This window comes from Mustela lutreola, chromosome 1 (assembly GCF_030435805.1).
Source record: "Mustela lutreola isolate mMusLut2 chromosome 1, mMusLut2.pri, whole genome shotgun sequence".
NCBI classification, from domain to species: Eukaryota; Metazoa; Chordata; class Mammalia; order Carnivora; family Mustelidae; genus Mustela; species Mustela lutreola.
Window position 1 is genome coordinate 247,048,425 of NC_081290.1, and position 25,141 is coordinate 247,073,565.

Below are 25,141 nucleotides of genomic sequence, written 5' to 3' on the forward strand. Positions count from 1 at the left end.
AGAAAGACCTAGTCATGCAAAATGTAGGGGAAATAGTGGTCTACTGAAGTGAGTACTGTTCAGGCAAAAGCCTTAACTGGGAATGGTTTCTAAGAACAAAGAAACCAGCATGGCTAGAGTATAGTGACTGAGAAGGTAGTGAGAAATAAGGCTGAACAGAAAGACAGGATGTATCAGAAAGAGCCTTGACAGAGAATAAGGAGTTTGGATGAGAAGCCATTGTTTTCAAGTGGAGTAGTGCTATATTTTATTTTTTTTAATTTTACTTTTTAAAAAGATTTGTTTCTTTTTTAAAAAATTGTATTTATTTATTTGACAGAGAGAGATCACAAGTAGGCAGAGAAGCGGGTGAAGCAGGCTCCCTGCTGAGCAGAGAGCCCGAAGGTGGGCTCGATCCCAGGACCCTGGGATCATGACCTGAGGTGGAAACTTTAACCCACTGAGCCACCCAGGCGCCCCTATTTGTTTCTTTTAAAGAGAGAGAGCTGTGAGCAGGGGGCGAGGGGAGGGTGGAGGGAGAGCTGAGTGCAGAGACAGACATAGGGCCCAACCTCACGACCTGAGCAGAAACCAAGAATCAGATAAGGACACTTAATTGCTTGCACCTGGAGCATTGCTATGTTTTAAAGTTCATCCCCAGCTGCTGTGTGGAGAATGGATTATAGGGGATCGGAGTGGGATCTAGTTTGAGGCTATTTGCAATATTCCAGTGAGGAATGATGATAACTTGGACAAGGCCTGTAGCAGGAGAGAGAAAGTCATGTATCCTAGAGGTAGAACCAACAGAATGTGTTGATGGATTAGGTAGGTAGTGTGAAGGGAAACTCAGAATCAGGGGTGACTCACAGGGCTTTGGCTTGAGCAACTGGGTGCACAGCTCTGGGAAGCAGATGTCAAGACAGAGCAAGGTACGCAAAAATCCCTAACAGAAAGGGATTTTTATTTTTATTTATTTTATTTATTTGACAGAGAGAAAGATCACAAATAGGCAGAGAGGCAGGGAATAACACTTCTGAAATGAAAAGAGGCAGAAGCAGAAATGTGAAGGGGGTGGTTGACAGCAGTGACAAACCTGATAGTCTCTGCCAGCCCAATGGGGAGCTCCTGGGAAGAGATGTGAGTTAGTGGAGTTTTACACTCGCGTAGGCCCTTGTCCTACCACCTTGCTCATTCATTGCTAGAAGCCACTTGAAGAAGGGTGTAACTTTTTCTCTAAAAGCTGAGAGGGACCCTGAAGCAAGTAAGAGCTAGAGGCTGTCAGTTAACCACACTCCTCATAGCTGGGCAGTCAGTCCTTTCTTGAAGGGGGATATTAGCAGCATATCCCTGTGTCTCCCACAGGGAACAACAGGTGGGAAAAGGTCAAAAATTTAGTTTTAAACAAGAGAGGGATGAAGTTAGTTAATCATAACATTGAGTCATCAAATACTTACTGGGTTTCTGTAATAGGCCATTCAGATAGAAATACTATGCACAGAGGCACCTGGGTGGCTCAGTTAGTTGGTTAAGCATCTGCCTTCAGCTCAGGTCACAATTCCAAGACTCGGGGATAGAACCCTGAGTCAGCCTCCCTCTCAGCAGGGAGTCTGCTTCTCCCTCTGCCCCACCTCCCCACTCACGCTCTCTCTTTCTTTTTCTCAAATAAATAATTAAATAAATTTAAAAAAGAAAAAAGAAAAAGAAAGGAAGGAAGAAAGGAAGGAAGGAAAGGGATACCATGCGCACAGTTGCAGGCAGTCCAGATTTCAAAAGAGATGTTTGGGCTGGAAATATGGAGAACTAGTACACGTATGACTGGCTGGGATCATCCAGTAAGACAAAATCATTTTTAACCCTGAGAGGCATCATTTTTCTGGAGACTGCCTGGAGGCAATTTGGGTTGTCATATTGGGGAGAGGGACAAGGAGGTAGGGTCCAGGGATGTAAAACATCCTGAAATGCATGGGAAATCCTGCTCAGTGAAGAAGTGTTCAACACAAAAAGCCAATAGTGCCCTTGTGGAAAAACTGGCTGTAGACAGAGAAGTGGTTCCAGAACCAATCCCTGGGACATTCCAAATTTTAGAAGCTGTGTAATGGAGAAAAAATGTCTCAAAGGAGACTGAAGAAGAATATCCAGAAAGGTAGAAAGAAAACCAGGACAGAATGGTGTCAGATGCCTAGAGTGCAAAGTGCTTCAAGGAGAGAGAAGTTCGCAGCAAAGAATTCTGCTAATAGTTGAATAAGATGAGGACAGAAACTTGTTCATTCATAGGTGAGCTTAATAAGAGCAATCTCAGAGGAGTGGAGGAGAAGGAAGCCAGACTGGCATAAGCTGAGAATAAAAGGGAGGGGAGCAGGTAGAGAAAGGATTTTTTAAAGGAATTTGCAAACATGATAACCTGAGGAACAAGTTATAGGGTGATTTGGAATCAAGGTAAGGGTTTTAGTTCAAATAGTTTATTATGAAAGTTTTTAAACAAAAATTGAACAAATTTCACAGTAAATATCACTAAATTCTACAATAACAATATTACTCTATTTGTTTTATCACATCTTTTTATTTATATGTAGGAAAGGGCTTTTTAAAAATTTATTTTATTTATTTGACAGAGAGAAAGATCACAAGCAGGCAGAGAGGCAGGCAGAGAGAGAGGGGGGAAGCAGGCTCCCCTCTGAGCAGAGGACCCCATCCCCACCCCCGCCACAATGCAGGACTCAATCCCAGGACCCCGGGATCACAACCTGAGCTGAAGGCAGAGGCTTTAACCCACTGAGCCACCCAGGCGCCCCAGACTTATTTTTATCATGGAAAAATGAACTCCAATTCATTGAAGCCCCTGTAGTCAGGTTATGTCACTTTAGCTGAATATAGATACAGAATCTGAGGGAAGTACAGTGGCCATACCTTTTTTCTCCTGAACACCTCTTCCTGTTTTGATCCTGGTTACAGACTTTATTTCTAGGCCACAGGAATAAATACCTGATCTAAAAAGAACTTGGATTCTTTCTGCTGAAAAATTTAAACTTAATTAGGAATACCCAAAGGCAGAAGGAAATAATCTATTATTCCTTCTAGAAAGAAGGCCCAAGATCTCTTGCCCCTGGGATTGTTTCCCTGCTTAGTCTGTCTACAAGTTATTCAATTATCCTCTCAAAAAATCCCCCTTTTCTTTCTTTTTTTCTTTTTTGAAGATTTTATTTATTTATTTGACAGACAGGAGATCATAAGTAGGCAGAGAGGCAGGCAGAGAGAGGAGGAAGGCTCCCCGCTGAGCAGAGAACCTGATGGGGAGCTCGATCCCAGGACCCTGAGATCACAACCTGAGCCAAAGGCAGAGGCTTAACCCTCTGAGCCACCCAGGTGCTCCAAATCCCCCTTTTCTTAAAGTTAGCTAGAATTGGTTTCTGTTGCTTTAAACCAATGGTTCTCAACCAGGGAGATTTTGCCTCTTAATGAGTATCTGGCAATGTCTGTGGATATTTTCGGTTGACACAACTGAAGGTGGGTAATTTTTGCATCTAGGGTGTAGACACCAGGGATGCTGGTAACATCTGTAATGCACAAGACAATCCTGAGATTGAGCCCCAGATCCGGCTCCCTCCTCAGTAGGAAGCCTGCTTTTCCCTCGCTCCACCCTTTCCCTCCCTCTCATGCTCTCTCTCAAATAGATAAATAAAATATCTTTAAAAATTTAAGAAACAAAATAAAAAGCAAACTTATAGAACAAATTGGTGGTTGCCAGATTCAGGAGATGGGGAGTGGGTGAAATAGGTGAAGGTGGTCAAAAGGTACATACTTCCAGTTGTCAAATAAATAAATCCTGGGGATGTAAAGTATAGCTTGGTGACCATAGTTAAAAAATCCTGTATTGCATTTTTGGAAGTTGCTATGAGAGTAAATTTTTTTTTAAGGTTTATTTATTTTAGAGAGAGAGAGAAAGAGCATGCGGGCCTGATGGAAAGCTGTGGGGAGTGGGGCGAGGGAAAGGGAAAGAATCTCAAGCAGATTTCCTACTGAGTGAGGAGCTCCATCCTATTACCCGAAGTGGAATGTCCTGAGTGGAAATCAAGAGTCAGATGCTTAACTACCTGAGCCACCCAGCTGCTCCGCTAAGAGAATAAATCCTAAAAAAGTCTCATCATAAGAAAACAGATTTGTAATTATGTGTGATGATGGATGTTAACTAGACTTATTGTGGTGATCATTTCACAATATATACATAGTGAATACATAATTTTGAAACATTATGTTGTACACCTGAAACTCATATGTTATTTGTCAATTATACTTCAATAAAGAAAAGGGAAAAAAACCCTGATGAAATCAAGTTGATCTAGAGATAACTCATATCCCCTAGAGCTTGTTAGAAATGCAGAAATCTTGGGGCGCCAGGGTGGCTCAGTGGGTTAAAGCCTCTGCCTTCAGCTCAGGTCATGATCCCAGGGTCCTGGGATCGAGCCTCACAACTGGCTCTCTGCTCTGTGGGGAGCCTGCTTCCTCCTCTCTCTCTGCCTGCCTCTCTGCCTACTTGTGATCTCTGTCTGTCCAATAAATAAATAAAATCCTTAAAAAAAAAAAAGAAATGCAGAATCTTGGGTCTTATTGTAGATTTACTGAATATGAATATGCATTTTAAGAAAATCTGCATGCACATTTAGGTCTGAGAAGCAATGGGTTAGAGGATTTGATGAAGGGGAAAGTTTTTGCACTGGGGATGCTGAAAAGATGCTTCTGGCAGAATTTTCTAAATCAGAGGTTAGCAAAAAAAAAAAGAAAAGAAAATTTTTTTGTGTGTAAAGAGCTAGGTAGTCAATATTTTTAGCTTTGAGGGCCAGTCTCTGTTACAACCACTGAACCCGGCCATTGTAGTACAACAGCAACCAGGGACAATATATAAACAAACGAGTATGACTGTTGAGTATGGCAATGTTCCAATAAGATTATTTGCAAAAACAGGCAGTTGGTTGATTTGGTCCAAGGGCCATAGTTTGCTGACCCCCGATCTAGACCTTAGTGAAATGAGTAAGTCTTTGCTCCCATGTGGTGTGTACTGTTCAGTTTTCCTGTTCTGATTACTTACTGTCTCTTGTCAGCATATACTCCTGCCTCCCTCTCTCCTCTTTTGAAGACAATGAAGAACTTGGCCAGTTGATGTTCTGTGAAATCCTAGAAGTGAGAAAGGGGAGAACTGAGGTATTAGGAAGCTGCAATTTCCTTGATATCATTTTTTTTTCTGTCTAAAGTATCAAGAGATGTACTATGGACAAGCTTCACATCAGCTGTTTCTTTGGAGTTGTTTCCTTTTTATTTTCTTGGCTTCTAGTAAACTCATTTTGAACTTCTCTGAGCCAAGGGAAATCAAGAAAAGATATTTTATCCTTGCATAGACCGGGTTGAGCAATAGCCCCTTGATGGCAGTGGCAGTGGTAATCAGAAAGAGATTCTATGGTAACAGGCTGATGGCTGGGGGTAGTGGAGGGGAAGAGAAATCATATCTATTGAGCATCTCTTCCCTAATGCTTTACATCATTTGAATCCTTACAGTAAGTCCAGTATTATGACCCCAGGATACAGATGGAGAAACTGAAAGCAATATTTTATCAAACATTAATATAGCAATTACTGTATGCCACATACCGCTCTGTTTTACAAATATAAACCTTTTAATCCTCAGAACTCTATGAAGGGAAATATTCTTGCCTCCATGTTAGAAATGGGGAAACTATGCTATGGAGACAGGTTAAATAACTTGCTAGAGGAAACTCAGTTAATAAAGTAGAACTGGGTTTTCAATCCAGAGAGAATGGGATCTTGTTCTGACTCCAAAACCTTGTTTTCTTCCCTTGTACAATGTAATAATAGTATGTTCTCCAGTCCTCCTCCCCATCAGATTTTCCATCAATGCTAGCCCCCCACTCCTATTAAGTTACCTATTAAGTAACATTTCCTTATTAGTCCCTCAGATCATAGCATGTTTCCAGGGGTCATTATCAATAAAGTTTTTCTCTACCACAAAACAATCTTTATTAGTATAAGATGCTGTTGCCTGCTTTATATGAGCATGACACTCTGAAATATTTTTCTCAGCAATTTCTCCTAACCCTGGATCTTGCTGTTTAATTTTTGTTTGTCCTGTCTTCCTTGTCTTCTCTTTTTTGTTCATGACAGAATATTGCTGAGAATAATGCTGACATCTCAGTCACCACGCTAGTGTACATTAACCTTTTCCTCTTATTTTATTATTGGATTAATCCAATTTTCTTATTCTCCATTATTCACCTCCATTGGATTACCATAAGTAATCTAGATACATTATTACCAGATCTTTCAGAGTGTCCCCTTAAAGGTTCTATCCCAAATCTTAGTGCCTGGATCAGGCACTATATGTTCGGCCCTCTGGTGGATAATGGGTAATAAAAATGTGGATGATGGGGATGCCTGGGTGGCTCAATTGGTTAAGCATCTGCTTTTGGCTCACGTCATGATCCCAGATTCTGGGATCCAGTGCTGGATTCCACATCTGGCTTTTCCTCAGTAGGAAGCCTGCTTCTCCCTTTGCCTGCCAACCACCACCCCACCACCCCGCTTGTGCTCTCTCTGACATATAAATAAATTCTTTAAAAAAAATGTGGAAGATGTATTTACGGTTTAGTGATTTCCACTAAATGTGGTATCGTCTCCTGATCTGACACTAATATTGATTACTAATGATACATAACCAATATACAATATTTCCCCATGTTTTCCAAATTGAAATTCAGTGCTCCTACACCATCACCTCTTGAATATTCTTTCTTACTCTAGTGCCTTGCTCTTCAATCTGTCCATCGGAGCAGAACATGACTATTTTCCTTACCTCTGGCTCTGCTATTAAACTTTCATTAGAGGCAGAATCACAACATTCTAAGACGTTGATGATAGGGGAGATAGTTTAAGATTTTGATTTTTAAAAAGTGCAAAAGTGTTTCTAACTGAACCTTAAAAAGGTTTGAGGCACTGTTCTAAGTATGTCCATGAGAAGTGCATAAGGGCAAAGTTTGCTGGTCTTGCAGTCCAAAACTTGAATTCCTAGCTCAGCCACTAAAGTAAGGATGGCTAATATTTATTGAGCACTTAGTGTGTGCCAGTCACTTTTCTACTAATCATCGCACTGTGAGGAGGAGGGTACAAGTATTACCCCTTTTTACAGAAAAGGAAACTGAGACACAAAGCTCTTAAGTAACTTCGGAGTTGGTATGGTAAACTGAATCCGGTTTTGCAACATAGGCAGTCTGGCTCCAAACTGGTGCAGTTAGTTCCTACCCGCCTTTACTCCCTGGTAAATAGAATCAGCCATGATTAACATACATGCAGCAGGTTCAGCACTGGTTTTCTGCAGTTCTGCTCATTTAATCTCCACGAAGAACTCTGAAGTTGATACCGTTTTTTACAAGCTAGGAAACTAAGGCCCAGAGCGGTAAAGTATTATTTGGCAGACATGCTTGGAGATCCTCGAGAGCCTCGACGCTCCAAAATTTTCTCCAACCCTCGAACCACGTAGCTCTTTGAGCCTGTTTTCCCACCTTTAAAGTGAGGGGAAGTGGAGTAATGCCTCAGCTCTACGAGGGAAGGCTGTAGAGAGGTATGTGCGCACAAAAGTGAGCGAGAAGTGGTGGTAAAAAGCAATCAAGCTCGGGGGCCGAGGGCCCAGCATGCATAATCGGGGCTGGTGAGTGTGCAGATACGAGAAAGATTCCCGCCAGGGAGGAGGCTGGGGAAGGGGGAGTGGGTGTCGCCCCGAGCGAGGCCTTTAGGCGAAAATGGGGCCTGACAGCCTATCTCTGCCGGGTCCAGCGCTGCCGGCGCTTCCAGTGGCCAAAGGGGAGGGGATCCCTGGGGCTTTGTCGCGATGCCGGGACAGCACCTCACCCGCCCAAATCCTGCTTCGCAAGATTCTCCATGAAAGCTAGAGAAGGAAGGGGCGCGGCTTCCCCGCCAGCGTCGCAGAGCGCCACGTCCCTCTTGGCTTAAGCTCCCCAGGTTCCTCCGCGTTCCTCTTCCACGCCATCCGCCTCTCACCCCGCGGGGGCGCGGCCTCGTCTCCGCCCCTGCCAATCGGGACCGTCCGTGGCCCCAATCGGACCAATCAGAGGCTTCCAGGAGGGGCGGGGGCTGTCGCCAAGGCAGCGAAGAGGCGGGAGCGTGCGGTCAGCGGAGGTACAGAGAAAAGCCGCGGACGGGGGCCGGGAGAGACAGGTTTGTGTGTTGCGTGCATTCAGCAGGCGGAGCCTCGAGCGCCGAGACCCGGCTGCGTAAGGCCGGAGGCCGGAGATGGGTGCGGATCAGCGCGGCGGGAGGCTGGAGCGGGTGCTGAGAGAGGGCTCAGGGCTTCGGCTGCCCTACCCTGCAGTGAGAATGGCTGGGGGAACCGCACAGCGGGCGGCACCGGCGAGGGGTGCTTCCAGTTGCAGCCCTAGGCGTGGGGTCCCTTTTCCCACTCCACTCGCCCAAGCTTTCTTTGGCGTAGATGAAGGTGGGAGGCTCATGGCGGGGAGCAGGCGTGGGTGAGTGCAGGACCGAGAGCCCGTCAGGGTCCAGCCTCGCCTTGGCAGGTCGCTGGGCGAGGGAGGCGCCCCCTAAGAAGGGGGGTGTACTCACCAGTTCCTGCAGATGCACATCGCCCCTGGCGCGGTCAAGCGAAACTAGGCCGGCCAACCCTGCTCTTCTGCGGGTCTGTTAACCCCGCAAACCTTGACACTTAGAGAAAGTTCGTATCCGCTGTGGTATTGTTTTCCCTGAAGGGAGAAATCGCTGTCAGATGAGCTCTTTCTGTTTCGGAGGTAGTACTTCCACTTCCTTGTTGCACTTACTAAATGGTAACTCTGTGAATAAATAAATGTATTATTGTTGTGATCGGTGCTGGCAAGGGGTCTTGGTTGGCAATTATTTTACAATATCCAGATTTTTTTTTTTTTTTAAGATTTTATTTGTTTGTCAGAGAGCCCAAGCAGGGGAAGCAGAAGGCAGAGGAAGAGGGAGGAGCAGGCTCCCCGCTGAGCAGAGAGCTGGACACAGGGACATAGAGCTCCATCCTGGGACTCTGGGATCGTGACCTGAGCAGAAGGCAGTCGCTTAACGGACTGAGCGACCCAGGCGTCCTACAATATCCAGATGTTTTATAATAGCGAGACAGAGACAGGAGCAGGGAGAGAGGGAGAGAAAGAGGGAGGGAGAAAATATGAACATGACCCTTGAATCAATATTCTGAATTCTGGGAGATGGAACCTCTTGAGATTCTTAGTGTCCACTAAACTCTTAAATTGGATAATGTACACGTACACAATTGAATAAGTAAGTGCTCCCATCTAAGCCTTTTATTGAGGCTATTAAATCCATGGATGAATATGAACATCAAACCACCTATTATTATCTTGGCTAAAAAGGGGGGAAGGGGAAAGGAGGAGGATAAAAGCAAATATTTCTTTTTTTTTTTTTTTTAAAGATTTTATTTATTTATTTGAGAGAGAGAGTGAGCAGGAGTAGGGGTTGGTAGGCAGAGGGATGGGGAGAAACAGGCTCTCCCCTGAGCAGGGATCGCCATGTGGGACTGGATCCCAGGACACTGGGATCATGACCTAAGCTGAAGGCATCTGCTTAACCAATTGAGCCACCCAGGTACCCCTAAATGCAAATATTTCTGATAGTCAATTCCGTCTGAAGGAGATTCTGGACTTTCTCTAAAGAATTGGGGAAAAAAAAGTGCTGAGACAGTTGCTTTAAGGAATTTATTAAAAGTACTATGGTTAAAAAAATAGCATGGTTAATAGCTTTGGATCTGATATGCAAATATTTCTGATAGTTTTGTTTGAAGGAGATTCCGGACTTGTCCTGTAAGAATTGAAAGAATTCAGGAGACATTTGCTTTAAGGAATTTGTTAAAAATAGTATGACTAGAGGTATAATAGATCTGGATCCTATAACCTGTAGCTCCTTTCTTGATTTATTTAAAATTTTGTTTCTTACGGCCTTCCCTGGTGAATTCTGTTGAATAGTCAGGCTATCCAGATTCTTGCATCTTGTCCCTTATAGAAATTACCTCAGGATTCAACTTCATTGAAGCTGAATGCGGGTTCTTGTTTCATAAAACTCGACCAGCAAGTTCAACAAATGCTGAACAAACAAATGTCTAAACAAATGTTCCTCAGTAAATAGGGCCCTAAAATTTAAAAAATGGATATTTAGAATGAGAAATCTCCAATACTATTACTCTTGTGATTGGGGTAGACATGGAAACTACTGTTTCTCATCTAGTTCTCTAAACTTTCCATGATCCAGTCTAACTTTCTAGTGAAAAATTCATTTCTGCCTCCTGGTGGTTACTAGTGCTGTTCTCTTCCAGCAATCTTAATATACCCACCTTGCCATGGCCGATGTCCCTGCTCTGTTCACCTTAATCTGCCAATCGGTGCTTACTGTTCAACTTTTGCCAAACTGGTCTGTGCCCTGTAAATACCCGTTGAAATGAAATGCACAATGAAAACAATGAAGGTACCTTTCAAACCTCTAGTTGTTCATCGTGGTTGCTAATATAGACTACAATAACATGATCAGTACCAGTGTCTTTTTGTTTGGAGTTATGTTGTGTATCTCTATAGATAAATCCAATTAATTTTTAAATTTAGAATAACATTTAAGTTGCTTTCCACTTTCTAAGGCCTTTTTGATAATGAGCAAAATACGCTTTTAAGTATTGGGTAGCTGGAGGAATCAAGCATAGGATTTTAAAGTGCATTTAAAGTAATCCTTAAGTAGATAAACTTTTAAGGATTGTGAGTAATTGAGTTGACTGAATTTGGGATGATAGATGATTAACTTTTTCTAAGTATCTGAAGGTCTGGGAAGGGGAAATTTGTTGTTTTTATGTTGGATATGCTTATAGACTTAAAAAACAGGCTCCTAACATTTCAAATGACTTATTTAAGGAAAAAAGCTCATCACTTATTGATTTTCAATCCAAAGTTAAAAAAAAAACAAACATGAAATGGTGAAAATTATTCTTGATTAGAATTTGATGGCCAGATTCCAATCCTGTCTCTGTCAAATAGTTTTGGCCACGTCAGTTAGCTTCCTTATGCTTTATAACCTTTTGTAAAAGTTGGGTCTGAACCAAACCTTACCTCTGAGATCATTTCTGGTCCCAGAATTCTGTGTTAAAAATTTTAAAGCAACCTTGTGGAAATTGAGATAGCGGTTGCATGCTTTTGTTTTTGGCAGAGCTTTTTAAAATTTTTTTTCAAATTTTTTTTTTTTTTAATTTGGCAGAGCTTTTTGGCATATTGTGTTTTAGTTATCCAAAGTACAGTACATATGCATAATTGAAACATTGTAATTTTACTAAATTTGTTTATTGAGTGATACAGATGAGAAATAGTATCTGCTTTCATTAAGTAAGCCTATTACCAAGGATACTGTAACCAAATAAGATTGGGGGGGAGGCAATATGATGGTGTCCTTTTCTACAGATATGAGCCTCAGAGACATTAATATCTATACTAATGTCTTGATACATGGAAGGGTTGGAGTCCAGCTAAGCTGGTTATACATTTAATGCTTTTACTTTATTATTATTATTTTATTTATTTATTTTTAAAGATTTTATTTATTTATTTGACAGAGAGAGATCACAAATAGGCAGAGAGGCAGGCAGAGAGAGAGAGAGGAGGAAGCAGGCTCCCTGCTGAGCAGAGAGCCTGATGCGGGACTCGATCCCAGGACCCTGAGATCATGACCTGAGCTGAAGGCAGTGGCGTAACCCACTGAGCCACCCAGGCGCCCAAATGCTTTTACTTTAAATCTCGCTTTCCTGTGGATGCTTATTTAAAAATTTTTTTTTAAATTAAGTGATCTCTGTGCTCTAGGTGGGGCTCGAACTCACAACCCCAAGATAAAGAGTTGCATGCTCTACCGACTAAGCCAGCCAGGCACCCCAGTATCTATACTAATGTCTCAATACTCAGAAGGGTTGGAGTCCTGCTCAGCTGCTCATACATCTAACACTTTACTTTGAATCTTGCTTTCCTGTAGATTCTCATTTTTAAAGGGAAAAATGGAGTTGGGTATCAGGGTTCCGGTCTCTCTCATCACTGCTGCCATTGAGAAACTCAGAAGCCGTTTATTTTTCTCCACCTCACTCCCTTTCCCTGTTAGAATTAAGACATTGACAGCAAGAGGAAGCAACCAAGGTTTCCTGGCTAAGGGCAGTGCCTTGGAGAGAGAAACCTGGGATTCTTGTTTTAATCCCAGGGAGGAAGAGATTGTATTCCTCTTTTGTTGGTTGTATTCTTTTCATTGGCCTGCAGCTGCTTCAGGACTTTGGCTATGGCAATGCTCAGGGGAGAGCTCTAATGCAGCCTTTCCAAAAATGACATTTAAAGGTTGTATATCAAACTGGTGTATTGCTTCTTAGGTTCTATAACTTTGTGTGTTTACAGAACAGATTTTTATTACTTTATATAGCTGTTTCATTTCAAGAAATGAAGGACTTTAATATTTACTGAGCATTTCTGATTGCCATGCACTGTGCTAATTACCATATATTCATCCTTACTTTCAGCCAATCAAAAACTTAGGAAGAAGTATTAGTTCAGTTTATAGGTAGGAAAATTGAGAACCAGAAAGGCAAACAGCTTGCCAGTAAATGGGAATGATAAGGATTCAATCTGTTGTTTATTTTTGACTATGCTATGTTAATAAAAGTCAACATGCCTTTTTGACATACAATGTGTATGATCACTCTCCTGCTTAGATGATTTTATTTTTAATATACCATAAAAAGAAATATATGTGTTTTTAAAATCTGAAGATATTTTATTTGCTTATTTTCCTTGTAAACTGCTTAGAAATAATTCCTTTTGTTCACCAGTGAGTTTGCACATGAGCCAACTGCCTTGTATTTGACAATTGGATTTCAAAAAAGAAAATCTGAGCTATTTTGCTTTATTACTGATCTCTGTGACTGAGACTCAGGCCAAGATTAATTTTTTAAAATGATGGTAAGAGTAAAGAAAGATTCTAGTTAAGGATTTTAAGAGAAATTTCAGTTAAGGATCTAATGAGAAAACTTACCCTCTATCTTGAAGTCTCGTTGCTGAGGAAAATAAGCTTTTAGTCTGAATTCTTATTTACAAGGGGAGTGATACAGTAAAGCCAGCATCATAACCCAAAATCTTTGTTTATTGTGGTCTTTGATTCTGTTTAATATTTCTCTCTTCCCTCTCCACTGGATTTTGATATAATTTAGTCTCCTTCCACATAATAAAAATTTGGTACTTTTACTATTTACAGGATGTGATATATATATATATATATATACACACACACACACATATATACTATCATATGCTGTTACCACTATAATAAGGCCAAAATTTATGTTTATGTTAATCTGTTTTTATCTCATTTTTTTTATATTTAGAACTTGCTGAGTCAGATTTTAGTGAAAAAGCATTGACCTAGGAGTCAAGACCCACCTCTTCACTAATTTGATATTGTGCAAGTCATCTTACTTCTCGGCATCTCAGTTGCCTGATCTGTAAAAAAGGAGATAAAAATTCTTTACCTATCTGAAGGTAAGTGATCAGTTAAGAAAGCAAAAAATAAATACAGATGTAATGGTGGCTTAAACATACAATGTTTATTTTCCCATTACCCATCTTTTTTTTTAAAGATTTTATTTATTTATTTGATAATGAGAGAGAAAGTGGGGAAGAGAGGAGAGGGGCAGAAGGGGAAGCAGACTCCCCACCGAGCAGGGAGCCCACTGTGGGGCTCAGTCCTGGGACTCTAGGATCACGACCTGAGCTGAAGGCAGAGGCTTGGCCAACTAAGCCACCCAGGTGTCCCTCATGTAAAATAATTCTTGAATTATGTTGTCTGGGTCAGGTATAGTAGCTTCATAAAGTTATCAGGGACCTCAACTTTCCCCAGTTCTTTGATCTGCCATCTTTAAGGTTTGGCACTGGTCCTTGTAGTCCAAGATAGCTGCCAGAATTCTAATCATCACAGCCAGGTTCCAGGCAGGAAGGCAAAGACAAAGATGCTTCCTTTTCCTTTAAAGAGACTTCCCAAACCAAAACTCAGGTTACCAGGGAACTAGGGAAATGTAGCTGGATGCTGAGCTACCCTGAATAAAACTGGGCTTTTGTTACTGAGGAGGAAGGGAAGATCTCGATATTGACAGGCAAATAGGAGTCTCTGCCATACTCTTTTTCTCTTTCATCTCTGAGATCTGTAAGCTATGATAGCCACTCATAGAAACTTCGGTAATTGCCACAGAAGAGCTTTGTCTGATCATTGTCTTCAAAATGAATAACTTTAATAAATTGTGTTTCTTTTTTTACTTTTATCCTGTGATTCAGTATAGAAGCTTTCCTGTCTTATTGAGAATTTGTTCTGGTTTTTACTTTGATTTTTATTATTGAAATATAACTGAAAATTTTATTAGTTGCAAGTATATAATGTATCGATTGATCAGTTGTACACATTACCCAGTGCTCACTCCAATAAGTGTACTTACTATTACCATACAAAGTTATTACACTGTTACTGACTATATTCCCTGTGCTGCAGTTTTCATCACTATGACTATTTATTTTACAACTAGAAGTTTGTATCTCCTAATTTCTTTCACCTATTTTACCCATCCTTCCACTTCCGTTCCATTTGGCAACCACTAGTTTGTTCTCTGGGTTTATGGATCTGTTTTTGTTTGTGTTTTAGATTCCACATATAAGTGGAATCGTACAGGATATGACTTTCTTCACCTGATTTATTTCACTTAGCATAATACCCTTTAGGTATATCCATGTTGTTGGAAATAACAAGATTTTGTTCTTTTTTATGGCTGAGTAATATTCCAGGATATATATACCACATTTCCTTTATCCATTCACCTATTAATGGACACTGAGGGTGTCTTCACTGTTGTAAGTAATGCTGCAATAAACAGATTAGTGTTTTTATTTTCTTTGAGTAAATACCCAGCAATGGAAGTACTGGGTCATGTGGTATTTCATTTTTAATTTTTTAAATTTAATATTTTGAAGAAACGTCATGCTGTTTTTTTAGCGATTGTACCAATTTACATTCCCACCAACAGTGCATAAGAGATCCATTTTCTCTACATTTTGGTCAGCACTTGTTGTTTCTTAACTTACTGATACTAGCTATTCTGACAGGTGTGAGGCAGTATCTCAGTATGGTTTTGATTTGTATTTCCCTGGTGATGAATGATGTTGAGCATCTTTTCAGTTGTCTGTTGGCCATCTGTCTGTCTTCTTTGGAAAAACGTCTGTTCAAGTCCTGTGCCCTTTTTAAAATCAGATTTATTTTTTTACTCTCAAGTTTTATGAATTCTTTATATATTTTGGTATTAACTTATTAGATACATGATTTGCAAATATCTTCTTCCATTCAGTAAATTGCCTTTTTATTTTGTTGATGGATTCCTTTATTGTGCAAGAGCTTTTTAATTTGATGTAGTACAAATAATTTAGTTTTGCTTTTGTTTCCCTTGACAAAGGAGACATATCTAGAAAAATACTGCTATGGGTGATGTCAAAGAGAAGTGTGCCTGTTTTTTTTTTTTTCCCTAGGAATTTTTATGGTTTTAGATTTCCCATGTAGATCTTTAAAGCTTTTTTTTTTTTTTAAAGATTTTTGTTTATTTGTTAGAGAGAGAGAGAGAGAGAGAGAGAGATACAGAGCGCAAGCACAGGCAGATAGAGTGGCAGGCTGGAGGCAGAGGGAGAAGCAGGCTCCCTGCTGAGCAAGGAGCCCGATGTGGGACTTGATCCCAGGACGCTGGGATCATTACCTGAGCCGAAGGCAGCTGCTTAACCAACTGAGCCACCCAGGTGTCCCATAGATTTCCCATGTAGATCTTTAATCCATTTCGAATTTATTTTGTCTGTGCCATAAGAAAATGTTCTAGTTTCATTCACTTGCATGTAGCTGTCCAGTTTTACCAAAGCCATGAGGAGACTATCTTTTCCCCTATTGTATATTCATGTCTCCTTTGTAGCAGATTAGGTGGGGTTTTTTTTTGGTTTGTTTTTTTGTTTGTTTGTTTTTGTTTGTTTGTTTTTTTAAGAGGGAGAGAGAGTGTGTGTGTGCAAGTAGGGGTTAGGTGCAGAGAGAGAGAATCTTTTTTTAAAAAAAATATTTATTTATTTGAAAGAGAGAGAGAGAGAGAATGCATGCATATAAGCAGGGGAGGAGAAGAAAGAGAAGGAGAGAGAGAGAGAGAGATCTCAAGCAGATTCCCCACCAAGTGGGGAGCCTGACACAGGAGTCGATTCACGGCTTGATCTTAAAACCCTGAGATCATGTCCTGAGCCTAAACTGAGAGTTGGCTTCTCAACCACCTGAACCCACACAGGCACCCCAGGGAGAGAGAGAATCTTAAGCAGCCTCCACACTCAGCACAAGCCTGACCCAAGGTTCAGTTTCACAACCCTGAGATCATGACCTGAGCCAAATCAAGAGTTAGACAATTGACTGAGCCCCCAGGCATCCCTGTTGTAGATTAATTGACTGTATAAGTATGGGTTTATTTCTGGGCTCTGTATTCTTTTTTTTTCTTCTTTTTTTAAAAGATTTTATTTGTTTGAGAGAGAGAGAGGCAGCATGAACAGCAGGAAGGGGCAGAGGGAGAGGGAGAAGCAGACTCCCTGCTGAGCAGGGAGCCCAATGAGGGGCTTGATCCCAGGACCGTGAGATAATTACCTGAGTTGAAGGCACATGCTTAACTGACTGAGCTACCCAGGCACCCCTGGGCTCTGTATTCTGTTCTGTTGAGCTCTGTGTCTGTTTTTGTGCCAATACCATACTTTTTTGATTACTATAGCTTTGTACTATAGTGTAAAAATCTGGGATTGTGATACTTCCAGTTTTGTTCAAGATTTCTTTGGTGAGTGCCTGGGTGGCTCAGTTGGTTAAGCATCTGACTCTTGAGTTCAGCTCAAGTCATGATCTCAGTGCCCTGTGATCAGCCCTGCATGAGGCTCTGCACTCAGTGTGGAGACTGCTTGGGATTCTCCCTCTCCTTCTACCCTTCTTCCTGCATGTGCTCTTTCTCTATCTCTTTCTAAAATTAAAAAAAAAAAAGATTGCTTTGGCTATTCAGGGTCTTATTTAGGTTTATACAAATTTTTTTTAAAGATTTTATTTATTTATTTGACAGACAGAAATCACAAGTAGGCAGAGAGGCAGACAGAGAGAGGTGGGGAGGCAGGCTCCCCACCGATCAGAGAGCCCGATGCCATGCGATGCGGGGTTCGATCCCAGGACTCTGGGATCAAGACCTGAGCCGGAGGCAGAGGCCCTAACCCACTGAGCCACCCAGGCGCCCCATGGGTTTATACAAATTTTAACATTATGTTCCAGTTTTGTGAAAAGTACTATTGGTATTTTATTTTATTTATTTTTTAAGATTTTATTTATTTATTTGACAGACAGAGATTACAAGTAGGCAGAGAGGCAGGCAGAGAGAGAGGAGGAAGCAGGCTCCCCACTGAGCAGAGAGCCTGGGATAACGACCCCAGCCAAAGGCAGATGCCTTAACTCACTGAGCCACCCAGGCGACTCTGCTATTGGTATTTTAATATGGATTGCATTGAATCTGTAAATTGCTTTGAATAGTATGGACGTTTTAACAATATTAATTCTTCCAATCCGTAAGCATGGTATATCTTTTCATTTGTGTTGTCTTCAGTTTCCTTCATCGATATCTTCTTACAGTTTTCAGAGTTCCAGTTTACTACCTTAGTTAAATATATTTCTAGGTATTTTATTCTTTTTAATGCAGCTGTAATTTTTTTTTAAATTTCTCTCTCTGCTACTTTATTCTTAGTCTATGGGAACAACAGATTCCTGTATATTAATTTTGTATCCTGCAGCTTTACTGAATCCATTAATTAGTTATACTAGTTTTTTGGTGGAGTCTTTAAAGTTTTCTATATATAGTGCCATGTTACCTGCAAATAGAGAGTTTTACTTCTTCTTTACCAATTTGGATGTCTTTGTTTCTTTTTTTGTCTGATTGCTTTGCTTAGGACTTCTACTACTTTGTTGACTAAAAGTAGCAAGAGTGAACATCCTTTGTCTTGTTACTGATCTTAGAGGAAAAGCTTTCAGTTTTTTACCATTAAGTATGATGTTAGCTGAGGCTTGTTATATATGGCCTTTATTATATTGAGGTATATTCCCCCTAAACCCATTGAAATTTTTTATCATGAATGGATGTTGAATTTTGTCAAATGCTTGTTTTTTTTGTATTTATTGAGATGATTGTATGGTTTTTATCCTTCATTTTTTCTTAATATGGTATATTGTGTTGATTGATTTGCATATATTAAACCATCCTTGTATCCCTGGAATAAACCCCATTTGGTAGTGGCGAATGGTCCTTTAAATGTATGGTTGAATTTGATTTGCTAATATTTGTTGAGAATTTTTGCATCTATGTTCATTAGGAATATTGGTCTGTAGTTTTCTTTTTTTGGAGTATGTTTGTCTGGCTTTGGTATCAGTCTAATAGAATGAATTTCAAAGTTTTCCTTCCTCTTTTATTTTTTTTTATTTTTTTTTTTACTTGTTACTTTAAAAAAAAAAGATTTATTTATTTATTTACCTTAGAGAAAGAGAACAGTGGGCGGGGGAGAGGGATAGAGAGAATCTCAAGCAGACTCCCCACTGAGTGCAGAGCCCAACATGGGGCTTAATCTCACAACCCTGAAATCAAGAGTTGGACGCTTAACCAACTGAACCACCCAGGCCCCTGCTTCCTCTTCTATTTTTTAAGAATAGGTATTAACTCTTTAAATGTTTGTTGAATTTATCTGTGAAACTTTCTGACCCTGGACTTTTTTTTTGTTGGGAATTCTTTGATTCAACTTCTAGTTCTAGTTACTAATAATCGGTCTGTTCAGGTTTTTTTTTTTTAAGATTCGTTTATTTATTTGAGAGAGAGAGAGAAAGTGTGCGAGTGTGTGTGTGTCTGTGTGTGTGTGTGTGTATGCATGAGTGGGAGGAGGGGCAGAGGGAAATGGAGAGAATCCCCCTGTGGAGCATGGAGCCCAATGTGGGGATCCATCCTAGGCCCCTGAGATCAGACCTGAGCCAAAATCAAGAGTTGAATGCTTAACTGACTGAGCCACCCAGGCACCCTGGTCTGTTCAGATTTTTTATTGCTTCCTGATTCAGTTTTGGAAGACTATGTTTCTAGGACTTTATCCATTTCTTCTAGGTTGTCCAGTTTGTTGGCATATAATTTTTCATCTAGTCTTATAATCTTTTATATTACTGTTGTGTTGCTTATTACTTCTCTTTCAATTTTTATCTCATTTATTTGAGTCCTGCCTCTTTTCCCTCCCTCCCTCTCTCTTTCTCTCTCTCTCCCTTTCTTTCTCCCTTCCTCCTTTCTTTTCCTTTCCTTTCCTCCCTCCCTCCTTTCTTCTTTCTTTTGGTTTATTAATTTGTTAATCTCACCCCCAATCCTTGTGGTGTCTATTTCATTTATTTCTGCTCTGATTTTTATTATTTCCTTCCTTCTACTAACTTTGGGCTTTGCTTTTCTTTTTCTAATTTGTTTAGGAGTCTGGTTAGTATTTAAAATTTCTCATAAGCTTATGAGAATTTCTGTTTCTTCTACAATTTATGGATGTGTTAAAAAGAGCTAACCTTGGGGCGCCTGGGTGGCTCAGTGGGTTAAAGCCTCTGCCTTCGGCTCAGGTCGTGATCTCAGGGTCCTGGGATCGAGCCCCAGCATTGGGGCTCTCTGCTCAGCAGGGAGCCTGCTTCCTCCTCTCTCTCTGCCTGCCTCTCTGCCTACTTGTGATCTCTGCCTGTCAAATAAATAAATAAAATCTTAAAAAAAAAAAAAGAGCTAACATTAATTGAGCCATTTGCCTTATACAAGGTTCTAAAAAGACAGAGATAAGTTATCCTAATGGTATCATCAAGAAGTAAATTTATGTTCAAAGTATAATCCATTTCAAGGTATATTTAATTTCAATATTGTCACATGAGTCACACTTTTGCCTTTTTTTTTTTTTTTTAAGATTTTATTTCTTTATTTGACAGAGAGAGATCACAGGTAGGCAGAGAGGCAGGCAGAGAGAGAGGGGAAAGCAGGCTCCCTACCGAGCAGAGAGCCTGATTCAGGGCTCGATCCCAGGACCCTGAGATCATGACCTGAGCTGAAGTCAGAGGCTTAACCCACTGAGTCACCCAAGCGCCCCAGATCCAACAATTCTATGTATTACTCAGTGTTGGTCAGTATAAGTGTACTCTTAATCCTCTTCACCTATTTTACCCATCTTCCCACCCACCTCCCCTCTGGCAACCACCATTTTATTCTCTATAGTGAAAGATCTTTTTGGGTTTGTCTCTTTTTTCTTTGTTTCTTTGCTTTGTTTCTTAAATTCCACATATGGTGGAATCATACAGGTATTTGTCTTTCTCTGGGTGACTTATTTCACTTAGCATTATACCCTCTACGTCTATCCATGTTGTTGCAAATGGCAAGATTTCATTCTTTCTATGGCTGAATAATATTCCATTCTGTGTATATTCCATGGTGTATATATCTCACATTTTTATCCATTCATCCATGGATGAACAGCTGGGTGGCTTCCATATCTTAGCTGTATAAATAATACTGCAGTAAACATAAGGGTACATGCATTTTTTTTTGAATTAGTGTTTTCATGTTCTTTGGATAGATACCCAGCAGTGGAATTACAGGATCATATGGTAATTCTGTTTTTAATTTTTTTGAGAAACCACTATACTGTTATCCACAGGGCCTATACCAGCTTGTATTCCCACCAACAGAGCATGGGGGTTCCTTTTTCTACACATCCTTGCCAACACATGTTATTCCTTTGTTTTTTATTTTAGCCAATCTGACAGACATGAGGTGATATCTCATTGTTTTGATTTGCATTTCCCTGATGATCAGTAATATCGAGCATCTTTTCATGTGTCTGTTGGCCATTTCTATATCTTCTTTGGAAAAATATCTGCTGAGGTCCTCTGCCTATTTTTTAATTGGGTGATGATGATGATGATGATGATTTTGGTCTTTTTATATTGTGGGTATTAATTCCTCATTGGATATGTCATTTGCAAATACCTTCTCCCATTCAATAGATTCTCCTTTTATTTTGTTGATGGGTTCCTTCCCTCTGTGACAGCATTTTACATTGGTATAGTCCCTGGTAGGTCCCCAATAATGGGTCCGTAATTAAAGGAGCAAGACTGATACAAAGCGAAGGTCAAGCAAAGCTTTATTTCACGCCAAGCATGAAGAATCAAACTGAACGTTCGGGGCTGCGCCTCTTACAGAGAGGGCGAACCCACTCTGCTTCACAGACTAGCCTTTAAGGGCAAAGGCCATGCGGTTGGGCCTGGCCACGCACAGGTGGCCAATGAAATTGTAACACACAGAGAAAGCTGCACAGTCAGGCTAAGTGAACAATTGAATTACAATTTGCCCTAGTAGATATCTGAACCAGCCTATCACCTTGGTCAGAATTGGCACCCAAAAGGTACCCAAAGTTCAGGGCCCATACTCCTTGGTAACTAGGGAGACAGTAGGCACGATTTACTGATTGGATATCTCCACCATCCCTGCATTCAGGCTGTTATCTCCACCTGACCGGACCCACCCTTGTATTGGGGCTTTGTTACCTGGGACTGGTTTCCTGGACTTGCTTTTAAGTAAATTTCCCTGGGGGGTGGGCAGGGTAAATTTAAGTTTTACTGCATACACAACAAAATAGCAGTTCAACCGGGGTGGGGCCACTCTGGCTGAATAGGCCCTTACAGTCCCAAAAGTTTATTTTTGCTTTTGTTTCTGTTGCCCAAGGAGACATATTTAGGAAGATGTTTTTATAACTGATGTCAAAGAGATTACTGCTTTTGTTTTCTTCTAGAAATTTTATGCTCTTCAATTTTTAGCTCTTCAATCCAAAGGTTCCCTTTTCTCTGCATCCTCACCAACACCTGTTATTTCTTGTGTTGTTAATTTTAGCCATCCTGACAATGAGATGGCACTGATTTGTATTTCCCTGATGCCGAATGATGTTGAGCATCTTTTCATGTGTCTATTAGTCATCTGGATGTCTTTTGGAAACTGTCTGTTCATGTCTTCTGCCCATTTCTTAACTGGATTATTTGTTTTTTGGGTGTTGAGTTTGATAAATTGTTTGTAGATTTTGGATACTAACCCTTTTATCAGATATGTTTTTTTTTTTCCTTTATCAGATATGTTGTTTGCAAATATCTTCTCCCAGTTCATAGGCTGCCTTTTAGTTTTGTTGATTGTTTCCTTTGCTGTGCTTTTTTTTTCCCTTTGCTTTTTATCTTGATGAAGTCCCAGTAGTTTGTTTTTACTTTTGTTTCCCTTGCCTGTGGTGATGGTCTAGTAAGAAGTTGCCATGGCTAGGTCAGAGATTTCTGCTTGTGTTCTCCTCTAGGATTTTAATGGCTTCCTGTCTCACATTTAGGTCTTTCAGCCATTTTGAATTTATTTTTGTGTATGGTATAAGAAGGGGTCCCGTTTCATTCTTCTGTGTATTGCTGTCCAGTTTTCCCAACACCATTTGTCTTTTTTCCATTTGGGTAATCTCTCCTGCTTTGTCGAAGATTTGTTGACCATGTAGTTGTGGGTCCATTTCTGGTTTCTCTATTCTGTTCCATTGGTTTATGTGTTTGTTTTTGTGCCCTTACCATTCTCTCTTGATGACTACAGCTTTGTAATGTAACTTGAAATTTGGAATCCTGATGCCTCAGGTTTTGTTTTCCTTTTTCAGAATTGCTTTGGCTGTTCAGGGTCTTTTGTGGTTCCACACAAATTTTAAGTTTGTTCGTTCTAGCTCTGTAAAAATGTTAGTGGTATTTTGATGGGGATTGCATTAATTGTGTAGATTGCTTTGGGTAATATCAAATTGCAATTGTGTATTTGATATGCTACCTTCTACAGTAGATTGGGAGGCCAACAAGCTTAGGGGCCATGTCTTGTTTTTACTTTTGTATCCAACATATCTGGTACATAGAAGATACTTCATAAATAGCTGTTAAATTAATAAATGGAATAAAAACAATAGATTGAAGAAAATATGCTTCAGATTAAAATAAGAGTAAAAGAGGAGTGTTGAAAGAGGGAGAAAAAGGTAGATGAAGGAGGAATAAACAAGAAGAAACAAGCTACTCTCAGTTTTCTGTACTCTTCACCCCTCTTACCCATGTGACTATTTTTTTTTAACTATTAACAGCATATCTGTCCCTGCAATCAAACAGGAAATTATCTGACACACTTGTGCGTGTGCATGCACATACACACACACACTCAACAACCCCCCTCCTCCACCCAAGTAAACTTAATTTGGATAACTACTGGTGTGAATCAATAGTTAAAAAAATCTACCTCCAGGGTTGCCTGGGTGGCTCAGTCGTTGGGTGTCTGCCTTCTGCTGGGGTCATGATCCCAGGGTCCTGGGATCAAGCCCTGCAGGAAGCCTGCTTCTCCCTCTCCCACTCCCCCTGCTTGTGTTCCCTCTGTTGCTGTCTCTCTATGTCAAATAAATAAATAAATAAATAAATCTTTAAGAAAAAAAAAATCCACCTCTGTGTGAATGGGAATTTTGGTTTTTTTAAGAGACTGGAGCAGAGAGATAAATTCCTTTTAGGACTTGGAAATTTAGGGAAACTATTTTTTATCTACTGAGTGATAGAAGAGGTTTCAGAACTGTGCTTTGTATTTTTGCCTGAGGCTCTGATGCCCTTGGGTGCAGTGCTTTCCATGCAGTCTTGAGATCATCACTGGATTCAGAATTTTAGATCATTTGACTTAAAACATAAAATTAACTATCCTGATTAGATCAGCCTACTGTTTCAGCATGGCTCCACCCAGGATCTTCTTTGAATCTCTTTTCTTCTTATGGAAGAAGGAGGTGATAAAGGAAGCCATTCTTACCACATATTGAAAGAAAAGTAGGTTAGCTTCCCCATCTTCCCATTGCCAGCTCCTTATACTTGTCTCTCCTTATTTTGTATGGATGTTTGCATACAATCGGGTTTATGAAAATCTGTATACATATATCTGACATTTGACACTGTCTTGCTACTTAAAGACATTTTTGTGTCAATACTTTTCACCTTGAGGTATGAGAACATCTTCCACTTCTTTTTTTATGATAATAGTTAATATTCTTGAGCCCGTATTAAGAAGTAAATGCTTTAACAGGAAAAAAAAAAAAAAGACGAACAGACTCTTAAATGTAGAGAACAAACTAGTGGTTACCAGAGGGGAGGTGGGTGGGTGGGGTGAAATGGGGAAAGAGGATTAAAAGTACACTTATCATGATGAGCACTGAGTAATACCGAGAAGCGTTGAATCACTATATTCTATCGAAACTAATATAACATGGTATGTTAATTATACTGGCTTAAAAAAATAATTTTTAAAAAAGAAGTAAATGTTTTAATTAACTTTATGCTTCAGTAAGTTGTCTTAATTACTTCTGGAATAAATACTAAAAGATTAGAAATTATTAGAAGGAAAAAAGTATTTTTTAAATCTTCCACTAATAAAAAACAAACAAAAAAATGGCAAGAAAGGAGAAGAAATAAATATTAAAGGGGCAGAATAAATAGAAAATCTGAAAGAAGTTGGTAAATTTAAGACCCAAGATTAAGGGACGCCTGGGTGGTTCAGTGGGTTAATCCTCTGCCTTTGGCTCAGGTCGTGGTCTCGGGGTTCTGGGATCGAGTCCCACATCAGGCTCTGTGCTCGGCAGGGAGCCTGCTTCTCCCTCTCTCTCTTCCCTCTCTCTACTTGCCTCTCTGTCTACTTGTGATCTCTCGCTCTGTCAAATAAATAAAATCTTAAAAAAAAAACCCAAGATTAAAACCTTAAGACTTCATTGATATTGAGACATATTAGTATATATCATATAGAAAAAATGCTGGCAATTAAACAATGACACTATGCTTTGTCACTTACAACTTCATGTTATGTTCATGAAAGTGCATTTTTAGATTCACATAGAGAAATTTTTCCCACATCACTTTGGGCATACATAATGAAATTGGTTAAAGTATTTCTAAGACTTTT

General features: G+C 40.1%; 2 protein-coding genes across 4 annotated transcripts in view; one reads left to right on the forward strand and one right to left on the reverse strand.

Moving 5' to 3' along the window:
• The window catches only part of PIK3C2A (phosphatidylinositol-4-phosphate 3-kinase catalytic subunit type 2 alpha), a 171,189-nt gene extending 163,153 nt beyond the window's left edge, over positions 1-8,036 (reverse strand). Inside the window, exons 1-2 of the mRNA XM_059137403.1 lie at positions 7,891-8,036; positions 5,063-5,148 (exon numbers count right to left, since the gene is read on the reverse strand). The gene's annotated coding sequence lies outside the window, so the exon portion shown is untranslated. The remainder of the gene's footprint in view (positions 1-5,062; positions 5,149-7,890) is intronic.
• Positions 8,037-8,126: 90 nt separating this feature from the next.
• NUCB2 (nucleobindin 2) overlaps positions 8,127-25,141 on the forward strand; it is a 49,289-nt gene continuing 32,274 nt past the window's right edge. For 2 of the 3 annotated variants that reach the window (XM_059137422.1, XM_059137438.1), the window contains exons 1-2: positions 10,361-10,509; positions 13,436-13,589. The gene's annotated coding sequence lies outside the window, so the exon portion shown is untranslated. Of the gene's footprint in view, positions 8,218-10,360; positions 10,510-13,435; positions 13,590-25,141 lie in introns of those variants that run through there. The other variant, XM_059137432.1, reaches the window with a different exon arrangement.